The sequence below is a fragment of the Somniosus microcephalus genome, chromosome 11, assembly GCF_052327205.1.
Source record: "Somniosus microcephalus isolate GS21.2 chromosome 11, FLI_Smic_1.0, whole genome shotgun sequence".
Classification (NCBI taxonomy): Eukaryota; Metazoa; Chordata; class Chondrichthyes; order Squaliformes; family Somniosidae; genus Somniosus; species Somniosus microcephalus.
The window spans coordinates 94,648,656-94,656,158 of NC_140997.1; positions in this window are offsets into that span (position 1 = coordinate 94,648,656).

Below are 7,503 nucleotides of genomic sequence, written 5' to 3' on the forward strand. Positions count from 1 at the left end.
CCACAGACGAATTTGTCTCGAAGATAATCTGCTAGTCCTGCCCCGAATTGGCAGTGTTTTGATAGCTTTCTTAATTCGGTGAGGTAATCAGCGTTACTTTCATTCTTGTGTTGATTTCTCTTGAAGAATTTGAATCGTTCCGCTATCAGCAGCGGTGTTGGGTTTAAGTGCTCCTGTAGGGTATCAACAATTTCTTTAAAATTCTTGTCCTTTGGTTTGGCTGAAGTGATTAAATTTCGTAACAGCCCGTATGTCTTTGCGCCCATTAGATTTAGCAGTACTGAAGCTTTTTTTTCATCTTCTATTCCATTTGCGGTGCAATATACCTCCACTCTTTCCACATATGTGGTCCAATCCTCTATCTCGTTATCAAAAGCATCAATATTGCCAGACTTAGGCATCCTAGAAATAAAATGGTGCTTCCCGTGCTTTTCTTTCTTTTCTGCAGAAAAGATATGGCGCTTCCCACGCTTCCCCGCCACTGCTGCCGATGACAACGCTGTTTCCCGCAGTTTCCGTTCTTTTTATTTATTTATTTACAGTTGGAGACTCGTTCCTGCCAGACTCTCTCTGTAGGTCTGAACGCCGACCTGCTTGCAGCGCCGGCCGTCTCCCGAGTGCTCCCTCCCCGTCTGTTACTGCTTGCCTCCACTTTCGCTGCTTGGCCCAGCTGTAGAGCCAGCCACTGGAGCCCCAGCCCGACGCCCAGGAAGGATTATTGCAGTACCTGCCACCAGCTTGGCCAGCTGGTGAAACCACAGCTTTTTCTTTTTCTTGATTTTTCTTTGGACGCCAGAGGAATCGATGTCCTTGAGGTGCTGCCGAATTGCAGGTAAGTCCATTTCCAATTCGTCGCCACTGTTGTGTCTGTGTGTTGATAGAGACACTGAAGACAGGAGTTGGTTTCATAGGTGTTTACTAAACAAAGTCTGGAGGGGAACTAACTGATGCAACACAATATACAGGCTTATATAGCCCGAGTGGCCATTACCGGCATTACAGTACACATGGGGCTCTTAAAGGCACATACACTACAATTCATGGTGTCATGTGACAATATAGAAAAGGATACAGAAAATGTGCAGCCCTCAGGAATGGACAATGCTAAACATAAAGTTAATGCAGTAAAAGAGGACAAATGGATGATGCCACTGCAGGTAAATGGAGCATTAGTTACATTGAAACTAGACACTGGGGCAAAAGCAAACTTAATCAGTATGAGTGACATTAAAAATATGAAAGAAAAGCCCAAAATACAGAAAAAGTCAATACTACTGAAGAACTATAATGGACAGAAAATAGATAGCTTAGGTGTATGCAGACTTAAAGTGACAGTCAAAGACAAAGTGCATCATCTCAAGTTTTCTGTTGTGGCTGAAGGACTTGATTCACTACTAGGTGACAAAGCTTGTGAGGACTTAGAGCTGGTCAAGAGAGTCTACCGTATAAACTGTGCCATAAGCAGACCAGATGACTCAGTGGATTCTGTAGTGAGTAATTTCCAGGATGTGTTCAAAGGATTTGGAGTTCTACCATTCACTTACAAGATCCAGCTAAAGGAGGATGCTCAGCCAGTGGTACATGCTCCACGGAGAGTTCCAGCACCCCTGTGTGACTGGCTCAAGAAAGAACTGGACAGAATGACCACACTAGGAGTCATCAGGAAAGTCGAAGAGTAACAGACTGGGTTAACTCCATGGTATGTGTAAAGAAAAAGAACAATGATCTAAGTGTATGCATGGATCCAAAGGACTTAAATGCAAACACAAAACGTGAACACTACCAGATTCCCAAGCGAGAAGAAATTACCAGTGAAATGTCAGGTGCCAGATACTTCACAAAGCTCGATGCCTCACAAGGATTTTGGCAACTAAAACTGGATGAAGAGAGCACCAAATACTGTACCTTCAACACACCATTTGGCAGGTATTGTTTCCTCAGAATGCCTTTCGGGATAATATCTGCATCTGAAATCTTTCATAGAGCGATGGAACACATAATTGAAGGTCTGGAAGGAGTTCGGGTCTATGTTGATGACATCATCATCTGGGGCTCCACACTGAAAGAACACAATGAGAGACTGACTAAAGTGCTACAGAGCATACGCCGGAATGGACTGAAGCTCAACAAAGCCAAGTGTCAGTTTGGCGTCCAGGAAGTCACTTTCCTAGGAGAAAATCTATCTGGTAAAGGAATAGAGCCAGATATGGAAAAAGTAAACGCCATACTCAAAATGCCCCGACCCACTGACAAAAAAGGAGTGCTACGCATCCTGGGGATGATAAACTTCATTGGAAAGTTCATTCCTAACTTGTCAGCCAAGACAGCCTGTCTGCGAGACCTGCTACATAAAACAAATGAGTTCGCATGGACAGAAAGACATGAACAAGAGTGGATGAACTTCAAAACAGTGCTGACAACCACACCTGTACTCACCTTCTTTGACCCAACAAAGAGAATCAAAGTGTCAACGGATGCATCAAAAGATGGCCTAGGCGCAGTCTTGCTACAAGCAGAGGGTGAAGATTGGAAGCCTTTTTCCTATGCCTCCAGGTCTATGACTGACTCTGAGTGTCGATACGCCCAGATTGAAAAGCAATGTCTAGGCTTAGTAGTTGGACTAGAAAAGTTCCATGGCTACATATATGGACTTCCCACCTTCACAGTTGAGACAGACCACTGCCCACTGGTTGCCATCATTAAAAAAAATCTGAATGAGATGTCTCCAAGGATTCAACGACTCATGATGAAGCTGCAAAGATATGACTTTGAACTGATCTACACACCAGGCAAACACATAGTGTTAGCAGATGCACTATCCCGAGCACCCACAATGAGTCATGTGAGCTCCACTGAGGAAGACGTGGATGTTCATGTGAGTATGGTCACTGCTGCGCTGCCCGTGTCAGACACAAAATCAAAGCAAATAGCAGAAGAAACAGTAAAAGATACAGTGTTACAAACAGTAATAGAAACATACATAGAAACATAGAAACATAGAAGATAGGAGCAGGAGTAGGCCATTCGGCCCTTCGAGCCTGCTCCGCCATTCAACGAGATCATGGCTGATCATCCAAACCCTAGCACCCGGTCCCTTCACCGACAGCCATCCCACCCAAGCTCTATCCCTGTAACCCCGTAACCGCACCTTTTTAATCCCCCCTAACACTAAGGGCCAATTTTTTGATCATGGTCAATCAACCTAACCCGCACATCTTTGGACTGTGGGAGGAAACCGGAGCACCCAGAGAAAACCCACGCAAACACGGGGAGAATGTGCAAACTCCACACAGACAGTCACCCGAGGCTGGATTTGAACCCGGGTCCCTTCATCATGAGAACATTCATCATGGTTGGCCAAAAGGTTCCTGTCCAAAGTACTATCACATCAGGTCAGAGTTAAGTGTCGCAAGTGGACTATTACTAAAACAGAACAGAATAGTCATTCCACAGGCTCTACATCAAGACATGCTCAAAAGGATTCATGCGGGGCACCTCGGAATTGAAAAATGCAAAAGGAGAGCAAGAGACACTGTTTATTGGCCTGGCATAAATAAGGACATTGAGAACATGATAGGCATATGTGAGACATGTCAGAAACACCAAAACAAACAAGCAAAGGAACCAATGATAGTAGCTGACTTACCAACAGCACCATGGCAAAAGGTTGGTATGGACCTCTTTCACTTGAATGGTAAAGACTATCTAATAGTGATTGACTACTATTCTAACTATCCTGAGATGGCGCTGCTCTCAAGCACATCAGCAAGCAGTGTCATAATGCATGTTAAATCCATCTTCGCCAGACATGGAATTCCCAGGATTGCCGTTAGCGACAATGGTCCGTGCTTCAACTGTAAGGAGTGGCAACAGTTTGCAGCACATTATGACTTTCAACACATCACATCCAGTCCTCTGTATGCTCAGTCGAATGGTAAGGCAGAGAAAGGTGTTCAAGTTCTCAAACAGCTACTGAAGAAAACAGCAGAAAGCAAGTCTGATCCTTATATCGCCCTGCTGAGCTACCGAGCCTCCCTTTTAGACTGTGGTTCTTCACCTGCTGAGCTCCTAATGGGTCGCAAGTTGCGCACCACGCTACCCTGCTGTGCAAAAGAAAAGCAGAGTAAGGAACTGAGACAGAGACTTCAACTGTTAAAGCTGAAACAGAAATCACACTATGACAAGTCATCCAAAACTCTGAAACCATTGACAAGGGATGATGTTGTCAGGATTGAGGATCCAGATGCATGGAACAGGAAAGCTACAGTTCTTGAGGAAGTAGGACCAAGGTCATACATTGTTAGAACTGAGGAAGGACAGATTCTCAGGAGGAACCGCCATTCCCTCCTGAAAACACAAGAAACTATCCAAGCGCAAATCGATGACAATGCCGCAACTGAATCTTGTCACTCACCACCAGAACAATCTAACACAAACACACATACAGGCTCTCATGAAAACACATCAGACTTACATGTGCTGAGAAGATCCACACGTGAAGTAAAAAAAGCCTGATAGACTTAATCTTTGAGCACAAAGAAAACTATAATAAAAGAATGAAAAGCTTAGAGTTCATAAAGTAAAGCTTTGAAAATGTGTTGACTGTTGTGAAGATGTTTATGTCGTTATGATTGATTGATATTGATTTTGTTTAACCTCTAAGGAAGGGGGATGTAATGATCAGTAACATGTCATTCTAGAATGGTACACTAGGTGGAGCTGTATGTTTAGTGGTGGGCTACCCACAAGGCAGTAGTCAAGATGGATGCCTGTACACTAGTCCACATGGCTGAATAAATGACTAGCTCAAGCTAGCTGTTCATAATGAAAACGTCTATTTATTTATGAACATAACAGTCCCCTCATCCAAATCACTGATGTAGATTGTGAATAGCTAAGGTCCAAGCACTGATCCTTGCGGTACCCCACTAGTTACAGCCTGCCAACCCAGAAATTAACTGTTTATTCCTACTCTCTGTTTTCTGTCCATTAACCAAACCTCAATCCATGCTAGTATACTACCCCAATCCAATGAGCCCTAATTTTGTTTAATAACCTCTTGTGTGACACTTTATTGAATACCTTCTGAAAATCCAAATATACCACATTCACTGGTTCCCCCTTATCTATTCTGCTAGTTACTACCTCAAAAAAAATCTAACAGATTTGTCAAACATGATTTCCCTTTCGTAAATCCGTATTGACTCTGCCCAGTCCTATTCTAAGTGTCCTGTTACCACATCCTCACCTGGTTGAGTTTAACATTTGATGCATCTTTTAATGTTTAATGCCTTTGTTACTACAGGGTTATAGCCTATGAAACCCAGGCAGAGAGGACCTGCGGGAAGGAGGGAGGAGGACAGTAGCAGTATGTTTGTGTGTGTATGCTAGGCTGATGTAGCAGACCCTGGTCTCCAATCGTCTTGGATCCCCTTGCCATTGGACCAAGACCTTGCTCTGTCAAGCCCGTGTGGTAACTGGTGTGCAACGGCCACCACACGTTAAAAGAATTCATGCACAGGCATCTTCCACCCTTTAAAATGAAGTTCGGGACCTGGAACGTCAGGACCCTCCTGGACAACCCCAACAGAGACTGTAGGTCCCGCATTGGACTCATCAGTCACCTGAGAACTCATTTTTAGTGTGGAAGCAAGTCATCCTCAGTTCCGAGGGATTGCCTAAGAAGAAGAGAAGAAGAATAGATTCTAGCATTTTCCCCACACCTGGCATATTCCTTACCTAAGAAAGGATATACTTGCCATAGAGGGAGTGCAGCAATTTTTTTGATGAAGTAACAGGGAGGATTGATGAAGGGAATGCAATGAATGTTGTCTACATGGATTTTCAGAAGGCGTTTGACAAAGTACCACATAGAAGGCTGGTTAACAAAATTGAAGCTCATGGAATAGGTGGTCAGTGGCAGCTTGGATAAGGAATTGGCTTAAGGACAGAAAACAGCGAGTTGTGGTAAATGGCTGTTTTTCAGACTGGAGAATGGTAGACAGTGGTGTTCCCCAAGGGTCAGTGCTGGGGCCACTGCTTTTTTTTATATAAATGACCTGGATATTGGAATAGAGAGTAGAATTTCTAAATTTGTCGATGACACCAAACTTGGGGGTGGGGAAAACAGTGAGGATGATACCAATTGACTGCAACAGGACATAGAAAGGCTAGCCGAATGGATAGATAAGTGGCAGATGGAATTTAATACAGAGAAGTGTGAGGTGATGCATTTTGGCAGAAGGATCAGGGAGAGGCAATATACACTTAATGGCACAGTTTTAAATAGGCTAGGCGGGGAAAGGCTGTTCCCACTAGTTGATGGTACAAGGACTAGGGGACACAGATTTAAGGTTTTGGGCAAGAGATACAGGGGGGATGTGAAGAAAAACTTTTTTACGTAGTGATTGGTGAGGACCTGGAACTTGCTGTCGACGGATGTGGTGGAAGCAGACACAGTCAATGTTTTCAAGGGGAGACTGGATAGGCACTTGAGGGAAATAAACTTGCAGGGCTACGGGGATAGACCGGGGGAATGGGACTGACTGGATTGGTCTACAGAGAGCCGGCACAAACTCGATGGGCCGAATGGCCTCCTTCTGTGCCGCTATGAATCTATGATATCAGGCTAACTGGTCTGAAGTTCCTCGTTTTCTCTCTCCCTCTTTTCTTAAATACTGGGGTTCTATTTGCTACCTTCCAATCCGCGGGAACTGTTCTAGAATCTATGGAATTTTGTAAAATAACAACCAATACATCCACAATCTCTATAGCCAGCTCTTTCAAAACCCTAGGATGTAGGCCATTAGGTCCAGGGGATTTATCAGCTTTCAGTCCCATTCATTTTTCCAGTACTTTTTTTTACTAATACTAATTTCTTTCAGTTCCTCATTCTTGCGAGAGCCTTGGTTTTCCACTATTTCTGGGAAGTTTTTTGCGTCTTCTTCCGTGAAGGCAGACACAAAGTATTTGTTTAATTTCTCTGCCATTTCCTTATTCCCCATTATAATTTCTCCTATGTCAGCCTGTAAGGGACCCACATTTACTTTCGCTACTCTTTTCCTTTTTACATACCTATAGAAGCTTTTACAGTCTGTTTTTATGCCTCTCGCTAGTTTACTCTCATTCTATTTTCCCTTTCTTTTTCAATTTCTTGGTCCTCCTTTGCTGAATTCTAAAATCCTCCCAATCCTCAGGCTTACTTCTCTTTTTGGCAACATTATAAGTCTCTTCCTTTGATCTAATACTATCTTTTACTTTTCTTGTTAGCCACAGTTGGACCACTTTTCTGTTATGTATTGTGTGTTCTATTGTGTGTTCTCCTCCCACCTGTGGTGGCGCTGTCACAGGAGATAAATGGTTGGGTGTTCTCTGTTAAGTTTAGCTCTCTTTGTTCGGAACTTGCCAGAACTTCCTTTCCTTCCAATAAAGCACTTCATGTTTGAATCTCTGAGTTCTGAGTCCTAAATTGTGTCTAGGTAGAAAGGTACCGACACAACAAGT